This window comes from Rutidosis leptorrhynchoides, chromosome 1, assembly GCF_046630445.1.
Source record: "Rutidosis leptorrhynchoides isolate AG116_Rl617_1_P2 chromosome 1, CSIRO_AGI_Rlap_v1, whole genome shotgun sequence".
Lineage (NCBI taxonomy): Eukaryota > Viridiplantae > Streptophyta > Magnoliopsida > Asterales > Asteraceae > Rutidosis > Rutidosis leptorrhynchoides.
In genome coordinates, this window is record NC_092333.1 from 184,494,962 (window position 1) to 184,519,016 (window position 24,055).

Sequence of the window (24,055 nt, forward strand, 5' to 3'; positions counted from 1 at the left end):
TTTTCTTCATCTAACTGATCTCTCTCAAGTTCCATCTTCAAGTTCTAAGTGTTCTTCATAAATTTCATAAGTATAGTTTCATAAAAATCAAGAATACTTCCAAGTTTGCAAGTCTACTTCCAAGCTTTCTAATCCATTCCAAGTAATCATCTAAGATCAAGGAACCTTTGTTATTTACAGTAGGTTATCTTTCTAATTCAAGGTAATATTCATATTTAAACTTTGATTCAATATCTACAACTTTAACAATCTTATTTCGAGTGAAAATCTTACTTGAACTGTTTTCGTGTCATGATTCTGTTTCAAGAACTTTCAAGCCATCCAAGGATCCTTTGAAGCTAGATCCATTTTCCTCATTTCTAGTAGTTTTATCCAGAAAACTTGAGGTAGTAATGATGTTCATAACATCATTCGATTCATACATATAAAGCTATCTTATTCGAAGGTTTAAACTTGTAATCACTAGAACATAGTTTAGTTAATTCTAAACTTGTTCGCAAAAAAAAAGTTAATCCTTCTAACTTGACTTTTAAAATCAACTAAATACATGTTCTATATCTATATGATATGCTAACTTAATGATTTAAAACCTGAAAACACGATGAACACCATAAAATCGGATATACGCCGTCGTAGTGAAACCGGGGGCTGTTTTGGTTTGGATAATTAAAAACTATGATAAACTTTGATTTAAAAGTTGTTCTTCTGGGAAAATGATTTTTCATATGAACATGAAACTGTATCCAAAAATCTTGGTTAAACTCAAAGTGAAAGTATGTTTTTCAAAATGGTCATCAAGATGTCGTTCTTTCGACGGAAATGACTACCTCTTTATTAATTGACATGTAACTTAAATTTCCGACTATAAACCTATACTTTTTCTGTTTGGATTCTTAAATTAGAGTTCAATATGAAACCATAGAAATTTGATTCACTCAAAACGGATTTAAAATGAAGAAGTTATGGGTAAAACAAGATTGGATATTTTTGATCTTTTTAGCTACGAGAAATGTTTAACAAATCTATACAAATCATATCCTAGCTAACTTATATTGTATTATACATGTATTCTAATATATTATGTAATCTTTGGATACCATAGACACGTATACAAATGTTTTGACATATCATATCGACCCATGTATAAATATTATTTGGAACAACCATAGACACTCTATATGCAGTAATGTTGGAGTTAGCTATACAGGGTTGAGGTTGATTCCAAAAATATATATACTTTGAGTTGTGATCTAGCCTGAGACATTTATACACTGGGTCGTGGATTGATTCAAGATAATATATATCGATTTATTTTTGTACATCTAACTGTGGACAACTAGTTGTAGGTTACTAACGAGGACAGCTGACTTAATACACTCAAATCTTTAAAACATAATAAAAATGGTTGTAATTATATTTTGATCATACTTTGATATATATGTACATATTTGTATAGGTTCGTGAATCGATCCGTGGCCAAGTCTTATTTCCGAGGAAGGAAATATCTGTGAAAGTGAGTTATAGTCCCACTTTTAAAATCTAATATTTTTGGGATGAGAATACATGCAGATTTTATAAATGATTTACAAAATAGACACAAGTACGTGAAAATACATTCTATGGTTGAATTATCGAAATCGAATATGCCCCTTTTTATTAAGTCTGGTAATCTAAGAATTAGGGAACAGACACCCTAATTGACGCGAATCCTAAAGATAGATCTATTGGGCCTAACAAACCTCATCCAAAGTACCGGATGCTTTAGTACTTCAAAATTTATATTATAACCGAAGGGTGTCTCGGAATGATGGGAATATTCTTATATATGCATCTTGTTAATGTCGGTTACCAGGTGTTCACTATATGAATGATTTTTATCTCTATGTATGGGATGTGTATTGAAATATGAAATCTTGTGGTCTATTGTTACGATTTGATATATATAGGTTAAACCTATAACTCACCAACATTTTTATTGACGTTTAAAGCATGTTTATTCTCAGGTGAATACTAAGAGCTTCCGCTGTTGCATACTAAAATAAGGAAAGATTTGGAGTCCATGTTTGTATGATATTATGTAAAAACTGCATTCAAGAAACATATGTCGATGTAATATATTTCTATTGTAAACCATTATGTAATGGTCGTGTGTAAACAGTATATTTTAGATTATCACTATTTGATAATCTACGTAATGTTTTTAAAACCTTTATTGATAAAATAAAGGTTATGGTTATTTTAAAAATGAATGCAGTCTTTGAAAAATGTCTCATATAGAGGTCAAAACCTCGCAACGAAATCAATTAATATGGAACGTTTATAATCAATATGAACGGGACATTTCACTGTGCCCGGCCAAGTACATCAACTGGACTGAATTTGAATTAGCAGGGTTAGGTCATCAGATTAGGGAGGCATTCATAGTTGAAGAGGGTAATAAGGTTATGCGCCCATGGGAGTTCCTCTTTTACATGAAAGAAAGTGTTTACCCGTTGCTAACCCGTGAATTCTTAGCAACTCTGAGTGTTAATTTCAAGGTCTCCTCTCCATGGCTTTACAACTACCTCACATTCAGGCTAGGAGGTGCGGAATGGCAAATGAGCATGAGCCAATTCAGGGCTTGCCTAGGTCTTTATACGGATTCTCTTTCCGATTCCACCTTCATGTACTTAGCAAAATGTGAAACCTTCAACCGAAACGAGTTTGATACCAAGAAAGTGTGGAGTGAAATTAGTCATGTCAAGCTAACCCCCACTAATCAAGTTCCTAGTGCGCTCAAGAGCCCCATGCTTCGGTGCATCCAAAAGTTCTTCGCCCAATCGGTCTTCCGTCGAACGGAAGATGTTGATAAGATGACGATGTTCGATATTTGGTTGATACATCGTATTCACAAGAAGAAGCACATTCATCTTCCTAACCTTATCATGAGTTATCTATTTGACACAAGCGGCGAAAAATCTGAGCTCCCAAGTGTTGGTGGTCATTACGTGACTCGAATCGCGAAGTTCTTAAAAGTCAATTTCAATGAGTCAGAGTAGATGCCCATGGATCGCTTGGGTTATCATGAGTGCATTTGGAGGCGCATCTAGATGTCAAGTCGACATTCAATGGGTATTTGGTAATCAATCTTCATTATGGTTTGTGAACAGTTTATCTTTTAATTTGGCATGTAACTTAACTTAATTTGGTAATTGTGTGTGTGAAACTTGGAATTATCGATTCGGTGTGAGGTAGTATACTTATATTGCTACTCTCACATATGATCAACTCTATGTTTGTAATAATTTGACAATGGACGTGCGTGGATATTCTTGTGGTTGTTTGTATTTCTCTTGCTTGTTGTGGTTCTTAGTGGCAGGACACACTTTTTGATGATTGATCCAAGCCTGGCATTAAGTTCAGGCGTCAAGCTCATCGACTTACATTCTTTGGTGATTAAGTTTCTCGAATGGTGACAACAAATATCGTTTGATCATAACCTGTTTTTACTTTCTTTTCTCTCATATTTTCTATTTCAAAATGCCCCTCATTTTCACTTATTCTATCGTTTTAATGCAATGAGGGCATTGCATCAAACTAAATGTAGGGGGAGAGTTAAAATATCGGGCCATTTTGAACTTTTTCGGGTAAACGTATCACATACACTACAAAGTGTGAAGCTTGCAATGTCGAACAATTTTTGGAACAAGTTTTTAACCATTACGTTAATTCATATCATAATACTTAAATGGTTAAAACTTGTAAAATTTTCAAAATTTTTGGGAAAAGTAAAGTCTTTTCCTTGTTTTTCAAAAGTTAAGGAAGTAAAGTCTTCTTTTTGTTTCACTCTTGCAATTCACAAGTGAAAGTAAAGTCTCTCACTTTCATATGATTTTGTGAGAAAATGATAAAATCTTGAGAAAAAAATCAAACTTGTGCTTGAAAGTTAAAGTCTTTCATGCATGTGCATCAAAACCAAGTGTTTAAAGCTTCGTGCTTTAACACTTCCGGATGAATCGAGTCCATCCATTGTAGGGAGTCAAGTCTCCCGAATTTTGTATTACTTGGTATGGGAGACTTCCTAATCCACACCATTTCATATTGACATTGGTTGTCTCATCATTTAACGGTGTTTCAACCGATGTATCATACCGTGGGAAGAGGAGCCACCTAGCTTCACAAAGTGCTATCCTTTTTAGGAGCAATGGTTTCGTGCTAGTGTTGCTAGACAACGCATGCCATAGCCAAAAGCTATGGCACACTTGTGCATTCAATTAATGGAAAGGTAGTAGCTACTTTCTTTCTCAATATAAGAATAAAAGCTTGTATTGTAGGTAGTAGATGAGTGAATAAAAGCTTCAAGCTTTGACACTCCCGGGAGAGTCAAGTTGTGATGACCCGGAAAATTTCGACTAATTTAAACCAATTCTCTATATGATTTAATATTATGTAAATATACATATATATATATATATATATATATATATATATATATATATATATATATATATATATATATATATTATAAGATGTACAAGTAAAACACTAATTGCTACTGTAAAAACGACTTTGCTACAGTAAAATACTATTTGCTACAACAAAACACTATTTGCTACAGTGAAACCGTATTTTACTACAGTGCTACAGTGAAACAGTATTTTGCTACAGTGCTACCGTAAACACTATTTTTTACAGTAAACACTATTTGCTACAGTAACACTATTTGATGTCGACGAACTAGAAAACAAGCAGAAATGAGTTGTTCAGCCTAGCCATGCGATCGCATGGCAAAAGCACTGAAAACCCATGCGATCGCATGGGGACTAAAAACACTATTTGCTACAGTAAATATTATGTCGACGAACTAGCAAACAAAATGCCATGCGATCGCATGGCAAAAGCACTGAAATCCCATCAAAATCAGGAAACATGCCTATAAAAGGCCAGTTTACTCGACGAATTATATACACTTTTTTATATTCTCTGTAATAAATATTTATATTTATAATTATAATTTTAATTATAATTTAAGTTTAATAATAATAAGGTATATACGAGGGTGTTTTTAATTCGGGTTTCAAACCGCTTTAAGCTAAGGAAATATTGGGTATTGTTCGGGGTATTGTTCTTGAATCCAAGGCTAACCATACAGTCATCTACCATCATTACGTCTACATAATTTGCCTACAATATTGAATCCCAATATTGAACTGTGAGTTATAGATCCCTTTTTAAATACTTTAAATATTTTTGGGCTGAGAATACATGCAATTTATTTTAAACGCAATAAGACACAAGTACATACTAAATTCTACACTGAGTTAAACCGAAAATCCCTTAGCTTTGGTAACTAGTAGCTGCCAGTACATAGGATATGGACTGGTGGGCACGAATAATTGTATATGGATCCATAGGGCTTGACATCCCCGTCCGAGCTAGAGCGCTAGCCTTTTAACGGACGTATGTTATTTGAGTTTATGACACGTTGGTTTGCGTGTATTAAAATGAATGGGGTAATTATCCTTATAGCGTTAAGTTTAGTTACCAGGGTGCTCTGTTACGTAGAATCTATTGATAAACTTTTGATGAAATCTTGTGGTCTATCTTTATATATGTTTATGACTCGAGCAATTAAACCTATAACTCACCAACATTCGTGTTGACTTTTTAGCATGTTTTATTCTCACGTCCTTAGACTGCTTCCGCTGTGATGTGCTTGTTGCCTGCATGGAGTCTCTCATGCTTTGTACAAAGTTTATTGCATTCAAAACAAAACTGCGTTGTGTAATAAATAATTGGACTGCGATGTCAACCTGTAAATTAAAGACTTATGTATTTTGGGGTTTTGCTTATACCTAAGCACTCGCCCACATATTTATAACTTTCTATGTTTAGAAAGTCATTTATTTTAATGAATGCGATATTTTATCAAAACGTATCATATAGAGGTCAAAACCTCACTGTGGAATCAATGATTAACGTGCAGCGTCAATAGCGATTTTGACGGGTCGTTACAGTTGGTATCCGAGCTTGAGGTCATAGGGAACCAGAAATTACATTAGTGTGTTTAACTGTTAATTGTTAGGATGCATTAGTGAGTCTGGACTATTACCATATCTATTTTTACTGATTTTTGCTTATCATTTGGTCAAAAACATTATATGTGATATATTTATATGCTAACGTAATTGTTGTTTCAATTATGTGATAGATGACTTCTTCTAATCCTATCATTTTGTACGACTCCGAATCGGACACTGAATCTATTATATCCACAACTGAAAAGGGCGTTCCAATACCTATTAAAGAAGAAATTGTGTTAGCCGGGGAATCTCAACTCCCGGTAAACCCAGAGGAGGTTCCAGCTCCACCCAGCTCTAGTTTTCCGGAGCCACAGTATCGTTGGCATGGACCCATGATCCTTGGAGTAAACGAGGATCGTCCATTTCTAAACGAACATGGACATTGGGCCAGATACACCGCCGACGGGCGGGTTGTGAATATATTGCCTGGCAGATTTCGGATCATGACCACCGGTACATATTCTCGTACACATGATGCAGACAGTTCATCATCATATTCTCCTACACATGACTCAGATAGTTCGTCATCAGACGAGATCAGTGAGGAGGGGGATTTCGCTAATGAAATAAAAGAAGTCACTAAGGAGAAATTCTAACTTGCTATAGATAATAAAAACAACCACAAAAATAAAAAGTCCTTAATTATTAAAAAGGAACAGAACCATTGGATCCGTAACCACCCTTATTGTATTAAACCCACTGAGGCAACGGGTACCTTAAAACCCCAACCAAAACTTAAATACACTGCCAGAATGTCGGTCGGACCATGTGCACACAAACAATTGGCAGAGAGAACCAAATGAGAAGAAGTTTCTGATAGTTCTGACTAAACGACCTCGTAACCATAAATCTTCCATGCGCTATTTTATTGCTTATGTGTGCTACTCTATCTTGTTATGTAAAATATCGGTATTGTATGGTATTGTATTATTTTGGTTTATTAATAATAAATGCATGGAATGATTATTTGTATTATTAATACTTATTATTATTATTACATAATAACGTAGTAACTCGCTATAATTTTTCATAGTGGAATATTATTAGGATTTTAGTAGTTAATTCCTTGTACTAGCTATTATGTATGAACTTAACGGGTAGGTAATACCCTAAAATAATTATAAAATGCTAATAAGAAGAAAAGGCTTTTATAATAATTGGTTCATATTATTAATATGCTACGATTAACTATTGACAACTCATGTTACCTATAATATTCTATATGATTAAATTATCTCTGTTGTGTTTATTGAAGAAACATGTCTCAAATGCCGGATGCTGAGTTTGAGGAACTAGTCGAGAAACGTGTGAATGAAAGAATTGCTGCAACTGAGGCAGCAAAAGCAACAGCCGAAGCAGCATCCGTAAACACAAACTCACGAAACGGATGCTCATGCAAAACTTTTTAAGGATGCAAACCACAGACGTTTAGTGGAACTGAGGGACCATTCGGTCTAACCCGATGGTTTAAAAATATGGAGTCTGTTTTCAAAATTAGTAATTGTGCGGACGGAGACAAGTCAAAGTATGCTTCTTGCACATTGCAAGACAGTGCACTTACTTGGTGGAACAATTATGCTAAAGCAGAAGGAGTAGATATGGCATATGATATCTCTTGGGAAGAACTGAAAAAGATGCTAATCGAGGAGTACTGTCCTCGAAACGAGATCAGAAAAATGGAATCTGAGTTACGTAATCTGAAGGTTTTCGGCGCGAATCTCAATAACTATGAAAAGCGTTTCATGGAACTAGCCTTGTTGTGTCCCGAATTGGTTCCAAACGAGAAACGAAAGATAGAAATGTATATTGACGGTTTATCGATCAATATCAAAGGAAATGTTACATCGTCCAAACCGAATACGATGCAGGAAGCCATGACAATGGCACACCAACTCATGGACCAGATCACAGAGAGTTCGATTAAGGCATCAATTACCGAAGTCAAGACAACTGAAGGAAAGAGGAAATGGGAAGACTATAAGGGCAAAAGTACTCACCTGAAGAAACAAGAAACTTTTAAAGGTAAACAAGATGGGGCAACTGCAAGTCCAAACTATAAGGGACCCCATCCGTTCTGCAAAAGATGTTACACACATCATGCAGGTTATTGCCAAGTGGTCTGTGATAAGTGCAACAAGAAAGGACATGTGGCGAAAGATTATTATGCCACCGTTTCTGAAGTAAAGACAAAACCGACTGATGTCAAGAAATGTTTTGGATGCGGGAAGTCTGGTCACTTTATAAATCAATGCCCTGATAAGGAGAAGAACAAAGAACCCGTACGTGGGAGGGCATTTAATGTTAGTACCAGTGAAGCACGTGAGGATCCTAATCTTGTCACGGGTACGTTTACCGTTAATAATCAACTAGCTTCTATTATGTTTGATACGGGTGCTGATAGAAGTTATATGTGTAAAGACTTTAGTTCTAAACTAAAATGTGCATCATTGCCTCTAGACGATAAATATACTATTGAATTAGCTAATGGTAAACTGATAAAAGCCGATAAAATTTTCCATAGTTGCGAAATAAATCTCGCTGGTGAAACCTTCAAAATCGATTTGATACCCGTAGAATTAGGAAGTTTTGACGTAATCGTTGGCATGGACTGGATGTCCAAAACAAGAGCGGAAGTTGTTTGCGCTGAGAAAGCAATCCGCATCCCTCGTAAGGATGAAACGTCATTAATGATTTATGGGGAGAAGAGCAACTCGAAGCTAAACCTTATCAGCTGTATGAAGGCCCAGAAAATTATAAGAAAAGGTTGTTATGCTATTCTCGCACACGTAAAGAAGATCGATACTGAAGAAAGAAGCATTGATGACATGCCGGTTGTAAGAGAATATCCCAGAGTATTTTCAGAAGAATTACCGGGGCTACCTCCACACAGATGTGTAGAATTCCAGATTGATCTCGTACCAGGAGCCGCACCTGTAGCCCGATCCCCATATAGACTTACACCTTCAGAAATGCAAGAATTACAAGACCAGTTGCAAGAATTATCAGACCGTGGATTTATTCGTCCCAGTTTTTCACCTTGGGGTGCTCCTATTCTGTTCGTCAAGAAGAAGGATGGATCTATGAGAATGTGCATAGATTACCGAGAATTAAACAAATTAACGATCAAGAATCGGTACCCATTACCGAGGATTGATGATTTGTTTGATCAATTGCAAGGATCAAGTGTTTATACTAAGATTGATCTATGCTCCGGATATCATCAGCTGAGAGTGAAGGAAGAAGATGTTCCTAAAACCGCGTTCAGAACCCGTTACGGTCACTATGAATTTTTAGTCATGCCTTTTGGATTGACTAATGCTCCAGCAGTATTTATGGATCTAATGAATGGCATCTGTTGACCGTATTTAGATAAATTTGTCATTGTTTTTATCGACGACATATTGATTTACTCGAAGAACAAGGAAGAACATGAGCAACACTTAAGACTGGTACTAGAGATACTCAAGAAAGAAGTATTGTACGCAAAATTTTCGAAGTGTGATTTCTGGTTACAAGAAGTACAATTTTTAGGCCATGTTGTCAGTAAACATGGAATTAAAGTTGACCCTGCCAAGATCGAAGCCATTAGTAAATGGGAAACACCGAAGACTCCAACACAAATCCGCCAATTCTTAGGTCTTGCTGGTTACTATCGAAGATTCATTCAAGATTTCTCTAGAATCGCCAAACCCTTAACTGCATTGACTTAAAAGGGAAAGAAGTATGATTGGTCCACGGAACAGGATTCTTCATTCCAGTTATTAAAGAAGAAGTTAACGTCTGCACCTATTTTGTCGTTACCAGAAGGAAATGATGATTTCGTGATCTATTGTGACGCTTCGTGCCAAGGTTTAGGATGTGTATTAATGCAACGCACAAAAGTTATCGCATATGCCTCACGACAACTAAAAATTCATGAAAAGAACTATACGACGCACGATTTGGAACTAGGAGCAGTAGTTTTTGCACACAAAATATGGAGACACTATCTATATGGCACCAGGTGTACAGTGTACACCGACCATAAGAGTCTTCAGCATATTTTTGATCAAAAACAACTCAATATGAGGCAACATCGCTGGGTAGAGTTGTTAAACGATTACGATTGTGAAATCCGTTACCACCCCGGAAAGGCTAATGGTGTAGCTGATGCCCTAAGTCGGAAAGAAAGAGTAAAACCTCTTAGGGTCCGAGCTTTGAATATTACAATTCGTACTGATCTCATAAAGCAAATTCAAGCAGCACAGTTAGAGGCTTTAAAAGAAGAAAATAAAAAATGCGAAATGAGCAGAGGGTTAGAAAAACAGCTTGAAGTAAAAGCCGATGGAACCCTGTATTTTGCTGGTAGGATATGGGTACCAAAACATGGTAACCTAAGGCAACTAGTACTGGATGAAGTACACAAAACGAGGTACTCAATTCACCCAGGAAATGGAAAAATGTACCATGATCTCAAGAAGTTCTATTGGTGGCCTAATATGAAGACAGAAATTGCTACTTATGTAAGCAAATGTTTGACGTGTGCAAAGGTCAAAGCTGAGCACCAAAAGCCGTCAGGATTACTGCAACAACCGAAAATTCTGCAGTGGAAATGGGAAATAATAACCATGGATTTCATTACGAAATTGCCAAGGACTGCAAGTAGTCATGATACTATTTGGGTGATAGTTGATCGTCTAACTAAATCAGCTCACTTCCTACCAATAAAGGAAACAGACAGTATGGAAAGACTAGCGCACCTATATTTGAAGGAAGTAGTTTCCAGGCATGGTGTACCTATCTCCATCATATCTGATCGCGACACCCGATTCACATCACGTTTCTGGCAGTCATTACAAAAAGTATTGAGAACTCGATTAGATATGAGCATCGCTTATCACCCACGGACAGATGGTCAAAGTGAAAGAACAATACAGTCATTGGAAGACATGTTACTGGCATGCGTGATTGACTTTGGAACCAGTTGGGATCGACACTTACTGTTGGCAGAATTTTCATACAATAACAGCTATCATACGAGCATCAACGCAGCGCCATTTGAAGCACTTTACAGTAGAAAGTTCAGATCTCCTATCTGTTGGAGTGAAGTAGGAGAAATACAACTTACTGGACCAGAAATTATTCATGAAATCACCGAAAAGATCATTCAAATACAACAGCGATTGAAAACGGCCATGAGTCGCCAAAAGAGTTATGTTGATGTTAGAAGAAAACCGCTAGAATTTCAAGTGGGCAACAAAGTCATGTTGAAAGTGTCACCCTGGAAAGGCGTTGTACGATTTGGTAAACGAGGAAAGCTAAGTCCTAGGTACGTGAAAGGACCCGTTCATATACATTATAAACGATTCACAATAGTTGATTACATTGCGAGGTATTTGACCTCTATATGATACATTTTACAAACATTGCATTCGTTTTTAAAAGACAATCTTTCTTTACATCGAAAATTGACAGGCATGCATACCATTTCATAATATCCACTATCCAACTATAAATTGATTTAATAATAATCTTTGATGAACTCAATGACTCGAATGCAACGTTCTTCGAAATATGCTATGAAAGACTCCAAGTAATATCTTTAAAATGAGCAAATGCACAGCGGAAGATTTTTTTAACACCTGAGAATAAACATGCTTTAAAGTGTCAACCAAAAGGTTGGTGAGTTCATTAGTTTATCATAATCATTTATTTCCATCATTTTAATAGACCACAAGAATTTCATTTCCAGTTCTCATAAATATACGTCCCATGCATAGAGACAAAAATAATCATTCATATGGTGAACACCTGGTAACCGACATTAACAATATGCATATAAGAATATCCCCTATCATTCCGGGATCCTCCTTCGGACATGATATAAATTTCGAAGTACTAAAGCATCCGGTACTTTGGATGGGGTTTATTAGGCCCAATAGATCTATCTTTAGGATTCGCGTCAATTAGGGTGTCTGTTCCCTAATTCTTAGATTACCAGACTTTAATAAAAAGGGGCATATTCGATTTCGATAATTCAACCATAGAATGTAGTTTCACGTACTTGTGTCTATTTTGTAAATCATTTATAAAACCTGCATGTATTCTCATCCCAAAAATATTAGATTTTAAAAGTGGGACTATAACTCACATATCAATATTGAGATTCAATATTGCGGGAAAGGTACGTAAACGCAACGGAGATGATAAACACTATATTGACCTCACGAGCATACCCATGAACCATACTCAATCACCTCCATAGCTATAACCCATAATTTCCTTAATCCTATCCCACTCGAAAAAACAACTTCGAAATCACTCGGACAGCACTCCGTCGTAATATTTTATGTATACTAATAATATCTTGAGATAATACGGAGTAAATATATATATGTAAATCGATTGAGAGAGTTTAGAGAAAACTATTTTCAAGTTTCTATGAAATAATGAAACCTATTGAATTCTATTTATAATAGATTTTTGAATTATTAAAGTGAATTATTAAAGTATGAATTATTAAAGTGAATTATTAAAGTATGAATTATTAAAGTGAATTATTAAAGTATGAATTATTAAAGTGAATTATTAAAGTATGAATTATTAAAGTTAAAGTAAAGTAAAAATAAAGTAAAGGTAAAGTTTTAAGTATAGTAAAAGTATAAAACTATGTACGTATAATATGCGTATAAATATATATAATATTAATTTAAATCGTTATATATATTTAATAAAATAAAATATAAATATCGTTATCTTTATCATACTAGTTAAGTAATGAGTTGTCAAAAGTGGTTCTAGATATTTATAAAAGTTATATACGTTTTAATAATAAAGTTCTTTTTAAACTGAAAACGTTTTTGTACGTTTGAAACTAAATAGATCAATCGAGTCTTTATGAGATTCAATCTTCTACTATCCTTTGTCTAGTTCTCAATGATTGACAATTTGTTCATATTTATAAATCACTTTACCATTTTCCGAATATTGTTAAAATGAAAAGATTTCTCAAATCAACGTGGGCCTTTCAACAGAGACTTGTAATCATAATTTAATATATCTGATAATTCAATCATTTGATCTTATCTTCTAATTCCATTGATAAACATTTTGAAACAGATACAATCATATAAAGTATTTAATCTAATATTTTGTTTACGTTTCAAGTTATAATATATATACACATATACATATATAATCATATTCGTTTAATGGTTCGTGAATCGTTGGAACTTGGTCGATGTTGAATGAATGTATGAACATAGTTTAAAATTCTTGAAATTTAACTTAACAAATATTGCTTATCGTGTCGGAAACATATAAAGATTAAAGTTTAAATTTGGTTGGAAATTTCCGGGTTGTCACAGTACCTACCTGTTAAAGAAATTTCGTCCCGAAATTTGAGTGGAAAGGTCGTGAATGATAATAAGTATGTTTTCATGATGCATACGGGCTGAAAATTAGAGTTTTATCATCAGCGAATAATTTGGATAAACAATCCATTTATATGAAGAGTACGAATGAAGCTAACATAGAAGAGTGAAATGAGTAAGTGTAGATTCATCTTATCATTTGACGTAGATATGATTGATTCCCAGATTTTAAGGGATTTGAAGAAAATTTTCTTAATAAGATTTGACTCTCCGGTAATCAAGAGAATTAGGATCCGCTTTAAATGCGATCATCCATTTTAATTGTTCTGTCAGAGATTTTCTAATAAATTCACCTCCTTCGTTTCCTTACAACTCACACCATCTGTTGATGCATTTTATGCAAGTCCCTAGACATCTACCCACGTCCATTGCATGTACAACAGTTTACAGGCCACCATGATTGCTCGTTATTATCCTATCCGTGTTTGTATGTGGTTACAGGAACTGCAGGAACGAGATTTAGATGTTTGACTATGTTAGACTTAGTCAGACGTACGAGTGAAGCCTCACTAGTACGGCTGACAGGCTCATACGCATGGTTGATGCTGAGCTAAGTCACAATTACAACCTAAATGATAAGACACGAGTGAGTGATCACCCGTACGGTTGATGAAGCCAACTCGTACGTGTGATGAATGAATCGTATGGGTGTGTCAACAGCAGGGGTATATAAAGTCTTATGTTCTTCATTTTAGGTTAAGCCTCTCATTTGTTACACACACTCAGATCTAGTGAGCTCCTTCGATTCTCTCTCAGTCCAAATCACCCAGGTGGTGAATAATAGCTCTAGGTGTTGATCTAATCACACTTGATTTAGTTGTGATTTGACTAAATTAATCAAAAAAAACTTAACCTATTCACTAGAGGGTTTGATTCACTTATTCTACCATTGTGTGAGTTAAATCTGTTGATTTCTAAGTTCCTAGTCATGTTTCATCACCTTCTATTCTTTCCCCCTCAACTCATATTTTAAAGTATTCATCAATATGCTCCATCCAGTTCTGATTCTCGATATACTTCTAACTTTCATATCGGTCATTCTTCTTTTTTTTCATCTACCGCCGGAAGAATCTATTTACTTCTACTATACTCTTGGGTTTATAGTGTTCCTAGTTCTCCCGTGTCTTTATATTGCTATATGCATCGATATATATGGTTTATAATTTCTGGTTTGTCGTTGGGCTTTATATGTTCCCTTATATTTCAAAGTCTCTGCTTCTGTCTTCTATAATCATTATCATTCACAGTTAATGCTCTCTTTTATTTGCTGCAATTTATACCCCAATTTCTATTTCGGAGTATTGTCCTTTCGTTTCTTCTTCTTGCGATTAAGCACCGCTTGTAATGGTCCAGAATTCACAGATATGAATTTTGAAATGAACATTGTTAATGTTCTAGGAAGAAAATTGTGATGGCACGATCTTGACTTGTCAAATTACTAAAATACCTTGGAAAAGGCCGAATCATCAAGAAATATTTTCTTGATATTTTAAAGGTTAAATAGAATACAAGAGTCGTATAACATGGCACATGATGATGTTATAATCTGTGAATCATCACGTTCCATTTAGTAACTCAGCATGACTTACTGTAATATAATCACATTGATCAAGTGTCATTATATTATACTAATTCATGCTTCAGTTCCCAACACTACTTCAAAATATTCCTATTTTAAACTTGAATGTTTCAGAATTTAGAAACTAAAATAGTTTCTTTTATGATGTAATACAGATAGCGCGAAGAGGTAAATGATTTCAAATAAGAAAAATTAAGAAAATATCTTCAGAAATATGGAGGATATTTATAATGAAAGATATGATGATATTTTAGAATTTCTAATATCAGAGGATGAAGAAGAATATTGTCCGCAGGGGTTTAGAGTCAGGAGCAAGGTATTCGTTAATGACTTCAGCAGATACTGAATTATTTGGATCCTTTGAAGTTAGGTTCAGTCTTTGTAATTTGTCCACAGCCTCTTTCCTACTTTGCTCAATCCATTTTCCAGTTCCAAGACTTCTCTTTTTCTGCGCTTTGCCAGCACACCTATTCATTATCATCAAACTTTTACTGTTAAGGTCGTTTATAGTTTTTTTTTTTTGCTGCTTCATCAGTATTTTTCCATTTTCGGAGAACCAATTCGTAGTTCGAAGTGTTTTTCAGAATCTTCACCTTCAAATTAAGTCCAGAAGATAGACGTTATATATACACATATAACTGTTGGCGTAGACATGCTGCGAGATTTCAAAATACTGATTGCTAATTCCCAATGATTTGTATGGAAATTCTCATTACAAGATGCGAATGAATAAATGATGGGGTTTCAATGAATAATTATAATGACTTTTTGGAGAGGCTAAAGTCAAAGGGTAATGAAGTTGTTGATACATCTGTTAATAATGTGGTGGAATGTAAAAGGTTCCCTGGTAACGATGGTGTATATCTCAAGGTTATAATAAGGTTAGTCTGACTGAAAAGTCGAAGTTGACTTGCTGGAGCTGTGACAAAACTGGCTACTTTGAATAGGAGTCGCAAAGTTATTTTTGCTAATAAATGCTAAAGAATCTGACGCGGATACGTTATTTAAACTTTTACTTTGGTTTCAAGAGTTTTTCGGGTACATAACTGTGGGTAACATGTGGTTGGATCATCATCTCGATTGCTCATCATTCGAAGTGTCTTCAGAAATTTTCGAAGGGTTTGAACACAGATTGTAATCGTTAACATGCATTTGATGTTCTAACATAGTTTTGAAGTCAAAATATAGCTTGTGAAAGATGTAAGGATCTAAGAGTGATGATTTTGGTCATATCTCGAGTTGAATTTTGAGATTTCAAAATCAGAATATGTAATTAAATTTTGAATGAGTATGGTTGTTTTGATTTCTATAAAAGAATGTATATTGTTGTGAAAGTAGGGAGTATAATGGATGATTTGCTGAATCAGATTCGAAGAATGTAATATATTAATTGTGAATTTATATATCTCTCGGGTATTACCTACCCGTTAAAAAAAATTTCACAATTAATATTTTATACAAAAGAATTTTATTACAGTCTTTATGAAAATATATATTATGTATATTTTCTTCAGATGTAACATATATTTAATGAGTTAATGTTAAATTAAACTCATTTGATTTACGGTTGAAACTAGAATTGAATAATCCCTAAAGGCTTTAAAAAGTACATAACTTTTACGCAGTATTTCTTTAATGACATTGAAATTATGAATCAATACTTCGTTATTTGTTGATGTATGATGTTCGGTTCGTGGAATTCTTGTGAATTTCACAAAGTACGAATGATGTTATCTGAAAAGTTTCGGGTACATCGATGATGAAAGTGTAAAATCAAATATATACTTGATTTATTATGAATTGGAATTTGTTGAATTGCGACAGAGATTGTAGTTAACGCTGGTTAAGTTGCGGCCGAAGGACGTACATTATTGCATATTTGTAATATGAATTAACCGAGTAGTTAAGATTCACACACAATAGCTTAGCACGGAAAGATTTATTTTGATTTTAAAATATATAAAATATACATATAATTTCTTCAAAGGGAATGAGTTAATTCTTCATAACTCGTTGATACAATATACGGGTTATTGATTCGTAATGATGTCCATAGTGATTCTTGAGCTGACGGAGTTTGTGATGTTATAGGTGTTGTTGATTCTGATGTTGACTGTACTGATGATGCTGGTGACGCTGACGGTACTGTTGATGCTGTTGGTAAAACAAGTTTAGCTTGTTAATCACACACCATTTTTGTCAGGGTTTCTACTCTTCCTTCTATCATTTTGGTTCGCTTAACTGATTTATGGTTAGGGCTAGATTAGATAATCTCTAAGACTTTAGAGATTACATAATCTGCGCTGAATGTTTCTCCAATGAAGTTATGAATTAATACTTCGTCGGTTATTGTTGTTGGTATTCCTTGGTATCTACAGGGCGTATGACATTGGTGCTCGTGGGACAGAGTGTAAAGTTGAGGTTTACGACGTGGTTGTGGTTGGGGTGGTAATGGTACTATTGGCATTGATGATGGTGTTACTGGTTATACTGCTGATGTTGCTGCTGGTGTTTGTAATCTCTGCACCATATTCTCCAAAGCCACTACTCGAGCGCGAAGCTCGTTGACTTCTTCTATTACACCGGGGTGATTGTCGGTTCGGACGAGCGGATAAATAAAATCTAAAATTTGATGTAATATATAATCGTGACGAGATACTCTGGAAATGAGCGAGAAAATGGTGTTTCGGACAGGTTCGCTGGTAAGTGCTGCAGGTTCTTCGTCAAGAGGGCAATGTGGTGGATGGAAGGGATCACCTTCTTCTTGTCTCCAATGATTGAGGAGGCTACGAACCCATCCCCAATTCATCCAGAATAGGTGATGACTGATTGGTTGATCTATTCCGGTCACACTGCTTTCGGAGCTGGAGTGGGATTCCATTTCGAAATCCGAGGAACTTAAATTAATGATGAATTCCATTTCGTACGATTGAATATGGATTTTTTTTTGATATGAAATGATTTTCGGTTATCGGATGGTATTCTAATTACATAGAATATCCATATATATAGAACAAAAGATTTCGTAAATTACGGAGGAATTTACGGGATATATCAGGCAACGTTTACAGTAATAGATACGATAAGATATGATTTAGCAGATACGCTAAGATATGAATTTTTGTCTATACACTATTCATGCAATCAATGCAGCAAGACGTGTCTTAGACTAAAAATGATAAGCAGGTAATTTCCTGAGGATAATAAGTAGTTAATTTTTGACACAAAATGATAAGCAAAACTATTGATATGCAGACACGGTCGAAGTCTAGACTCACTAATGCATCCTATCGACTTATCTGTTAGACACACTAATGCAGACCTGGTTCTCTAAGACCACCGCTCTGATACCAACTGAAAGGACCCGTTCATATACATTATAAATGATTCACAATAGTTGATTACATTGCGAGGTATTTGACCTCTATATGATACATTTTACAAACATTGCATTCGTTTTTAAAAGACAATCTTTCTTTACATCGAAAATTGACAGGCATGCATACCATTTCATAATATCCACTATCCAACTATAAATTGATTTAATAATAATCTTTGATGAACTCAATGACTCGAATGCAACGTTCTTCGAAATATGCTATGAAAGACTCCAAGTAATATCTTTAAAATGAACAAATGCACAGCGGAAGATTTTTTTAACACCTGAGAATAAACATGCTTTAAAGTGTTAACCAAAAGGTTGGTGAGTTCATTAGTTTATCATAATCATTTATTTCCATCATTTTAATAGACCACAAGAATTTCATTTCCAGTTCTCATAAATATACGTCCCATGCATAGAGACAAAAATAATCATTCATATGGTGAACACCTGGTAACCGACATTAACAATATGCATATAAGAATATCCCCTATCATTCCGGGATCCTCCTTCGGACATGATATAAATTTCGAAGTACTAAAGCATCCGGTACTTTGGATGGGGTTTATTAGGCCCAATAGATCTATCTTTAGGATTCGCGTCAATTAGGGTGTCTGTTCCCTAATTCTTAGATTACCATACTTTAATAAAAAGGGGCATATTCGATTTCGATAATTCAACCATAGAATGTAGTTTCACGTACTTGTGTCTATTTTGTAAATCATTTATAAAACCTGCATGTATTCTCACCCCAAAAATATTAGATTTTAAAAGTGGGACTATAACTCACATATCAATATTGAGATTCAATATTGCGGGAAAGGTACGTAAACGCAACGGAGATGATAAACACTATATTGACCTCACGAGCATACCCATGAACCATACTCAATCACCTCCATAGCTATAACCCATAATTTCCTTAATCTTATCCCACTCAAAAAAACAACTTCGAAATCACTCGGACAGCACTCCGTCGTAATATTTTATGTATACTAATAATATCTTGAGATAATACGGAGTAAATATATATATGTAAATCGATTGAGAGAGTTTAGAGAAAACTATTTTCAAGTTTCTATGAAATAATGAAACCTATTGAATTCTATTTATAATAGATTTTTGAATTATTAAAGTAAATTATTAAGGTATGAATTATTAAAGTGAATTATTAAAGTATGAATTATTAAAGTGAATTATTAAAGTATGGATTATTAAAGTGAATTATTAAAGTATGAATTATTAAAGTTAAAGTAAAGTAAAAATAAAGTAAAGGTAAAGTTTAAGTATTGTAAAAGTATAAAACTATGTACGTATAATATGAGTATAAATATATATAATATTAATTTAAATCGTTATATATATTTAATAAAATAAAATATAAATATCGTTATCTTTATCATACTAGTTAAGTAATGAGTTGTCAAAAGTGGTTCTAGATATTTATAAAAGTTATATACGTTTTAATAATAAAGTTCTTTTTAAACTGAAAACGTTTTTGTACGTTTGAAACTAAATAGATCAATCGAGTCTTTATGAGATTCAATCTTCTACTATCCTTTGTCTAGTTCTCAATGATTGACAATTTGTTCATATTTATAAATCACTTTACCATTTTCCGAATATTATTAAAATGAAAAGATTTCTCAAATCAACGTGGGCCTTTCAACAGAGACTTGTAATCATAATTTAATATATCTGATAATTCAATCATTTGATCTTATCTTCTAATTCCATTGATAAACATTTTGAAACAGATACAATCATATAAAGTATTTAATCTAATATTTTGTTTACGTTTCAAGTTATAATATATATACACATATACATATATAATCATATTCGTTTAATGGTTCGTGAATCGTTGGAACTTGGTCAAGGTTGAATGAATGTATGAACATAGTTTAAAATTCTTGAAATTTAACTTAAAAAATATTGCTTATCGTGTCGGAAACATATAAAGATTAAAGTTTAAATTTGGTTGGAAATTTCCGGGTTGTCACAGTACGTAGGACCCTTTGAAATCACCGAAAGAATTGGAGCAGTTGCTTATCGATTAAAGCTACCGCAAGAACTTAGTAGTGTTCATGACACATTTCACTTGTCAAATTTAAAGAAATGTTTAGCTGAAGAGGATGTCGTAATTCCTTTTGACGAAATACGAATCAATGAGAAACTCCATTTTATCGAAGAACCTGTTGAAATCATGGACCGTGAGGTAAAACAATTAAAACAAAGTAAAATACCGATAGTTAGGGTTCGTTGGAATGCTAGACGAGGACCCGAGTTTACTTGGGAACGTGAGGATCAAATGAAGCAAAAGTATCCACATTTGTTCACTGATATCGCTCATGAAACAGGTACTACTCAAAATTTCGAGACGAAATTTTCTTTAACGGGGAGGTTATGTGATGACCCGGAAAATTTCGACTAATTTAAACCAATTCTCTATATGATTTAATATTATGTAAATATATATATATATATATATATATATATATATATATATATATATATATATATATATTAAGATGTACAAGTAAAACACTAATTGCTACTGTAAAAACGACTTTGCTACAGTAAAATACTATTTGCTACAGTAAAACACTATTTGCTACATTAAAACACTATTTGCTACAGTGAAACCGTATTTTGCTACAGTGCTACAGTGAAACCGTATTTGCTACAGTGCTACAGTAAACACTATTTGCTACAGTAACATTATTTGCTACAGTAAACACTATTTGATGTCGACGAACTAGAAAACAAGCAGAAATGAGCTGTTCAGCCTAGCCATGCGATCGCATGGCAAAAGCACTGAAAAACTATTTACTACAGTAAATATTATGTCGATGAACTAGCAAACAAAACGCCATGCGATCGCATGGCAAAAGCACTGAAAACCCATGCGATCGCATGGGGACCAAAATCAGGAAACATGCCTATAAAAGGCCAGTTTACTCGACGAATTATATACACTTTTTTATATTCTCTGTAATAAATATTTATATTTATAATTATAATTTTCATTATAATTTAAGTTTAATAATAATAAGGTATATACGAGGGTGTTTTTAATTCGGGTTTCAAACCGCTTTAAGCTAAGGAAATATTGGGTATTGTTCGGGGTATTGTTCTTGAATCCAAGGCCAACCATACAGTCGTCTACCATCATTACGTCTACGCAATTTGCCTACAATATTGAATCCCAATATTGAACTGTGAGTTATAGATCCCTTTTTAAATACTTTAAATATTTTTGGGCTGAGAATACATGCAATTTATTTTAAACACAATAAGACACAAGTACATACTAAATTCTACACTGAGTTAAACCGAAAATCCCTTAGCTTTGGTAACTAGTAGCTGCCAGTACATAGGATATGGACTGGTGGGCGCGAATAATTGTATATGGATCCATAGGGCTTGACATCCCCGTCCGAGCTAGAGCGCTAGCCTTTTAACGGACGTATGTTATTTGAGTTTATGACACGTTGATTTGCGTGTATTAAAACGAATGGGGTAATTATCCTTATAGCATTAAGTTTAGTTACCAGGGTGCTCTGTTACGTAGAATCTATTAATAAACTTTTGATGAAATCTTGTGGTCTATCTTTATATATATTTATGACTCGAGCAATTAAACCTATAACTCACCAACATTCGTGTTGACTTTTTAGCATGTTTTATTCTCAGGTCCTTAGACTGCTTCCGCTGTGATGTGCTTGTTGCCTGCATGGAGTCTCTCATGCTTTGTACAAAGTTTATTGCATTCAAAACAAAACTGCGTTGTGTAATAAATAATTGGACTGCGATGTCAACCTGTAAATTAAAGACTTATGTATTTTGGGGTTTTGCTTATACCTAAGCACTCGCCCACATATTTATAACTTTCTATGTTTAGAAAGTCACTTATTTTAATGAATGCAATATTTTATCAAAACGTATCATATAGAGGTCAAAACCTCACTGTGGAATCAATGATTAACGTGCCGCATCAATAGCGATTTTGACGGGTCGTTACACAAGTCCTCCCAATGTCTCATTTTGGAAGTCAAGTCTTCCAAACTTGGAAGTAAAGTCTTCCAAGTTATGCTGTGTTCCAAGCTTGGGAGTAAAGTCTCCCAAGTCATGCACGATCATTTTTAAGGAAATTAAAGGCTTCTAGTGCTTCAAAATTTGGAATTAGCGTACTCTCTTATTTAGTCACGTGGGGCCCTAATTCCACGAACCTTTGTCAATGCTTTCGCCCTACTATGAGAGAAACCATAGAGTTGTGATAGAATGCTTGATGAGTGCCGGTCATCCCGAGCCCGAGGTGGCCAATAATGGTGGGGTACCCAGTCCCTTACCTTTGGCACACCCACCTTAACCCTATACTTGGAATTGACGATTATCATTTGGAATTGACGACTATTATTTGGAATTGATGAAAAATAGATGTTTTGGGGGTATGGAGGTGGAAGAGGGATAGCTATCGCGGGTTGATGAAGTGAGCATTCTTTTTGGAAGCATAGTCTCTACACGATGTATTTCTTGATTAGTGGTGATGTGTACGATGTTCATGGCCCTTATTCATTTTGGGTGCATCTTATATATTTTGGGTACACCTTGAGTTTGTTTGAGTAGATTTGTGTTAGATGGTGATTGATTCGGAGATTTGATGTGATTGATTAGTTTGATGAGTTTATGGCTAGTTTGATGAATTTATGGCTATCTCGTGAATCCTACATATTTGGTCAAGGTCAAGGAGGTCTAAGTTGAGTTTAGGAAGATTTGATACTTTGTGATTGATGTTTGATGACCTTCTCGTAGAAGAAGTTGACTTTGGCTGGGGGAATGATTGGTTCGGGTAGACTTAGGCTTGAAATGTGTTTGCGTTAGTGTTTGAGGATTGAAGATTCGGAGATGTGCTAGTGAAGATATTATTTGGAGCTTGCTTCGAGCTTGTGTTAGTAGAAGAAGATGATGTTTGTGCTTGGTCCTAAGCAATTGCAAGTTTTCGGAGGATACTCTAACCATCAAGTGCATATTCATGGAAGGTATCAATTTGTACCCAAACTTTTTGCGAGCATTGATCACTTACTTGTTCTCTATCTCCAAAGCTTGTTTTGTCGATTTGTTTGCTTGAAGACAAGCAAAGATTCAAATGTAGGGGGTTTGATATCGCTCCATTTATATATGTTTTATCTCGCGATATCTCCCTCACTTTGTTCGGTTTTTGATGATCTTGGAGCTTATTTTGTGTGATATTGAGCTAAATGGCAATTTGGGGGCTAAGGACTTAATTTGGTGTAAAATTGATCAAATCTTGATCAAAAGTGGCTAAGGAAATGGCAAGTGCAGAATTCAGCATCAAAAGCGTCGCTCCTCAACTAAGAGCGCTGCTCCTGTGGAGCAAACGCGCCGCACCTACCTAGAAAGCGACGTTCTTATGCACGTTTTGGCTCCATTTTCCACCAGTGGCCAGAACTGCTATTCCTACAGCCAAAAGCACCGCTCCTATCCAGCTAAAAGCGGCGCTCCTAAAACAAAAGCGCCGCCCCTGAATGTTGCCAAAAGCGGCTTTCCTGATCAATAGCGCCGCTCCTGGGTCAAAGCGGCGCTCCTATCGCTGTTT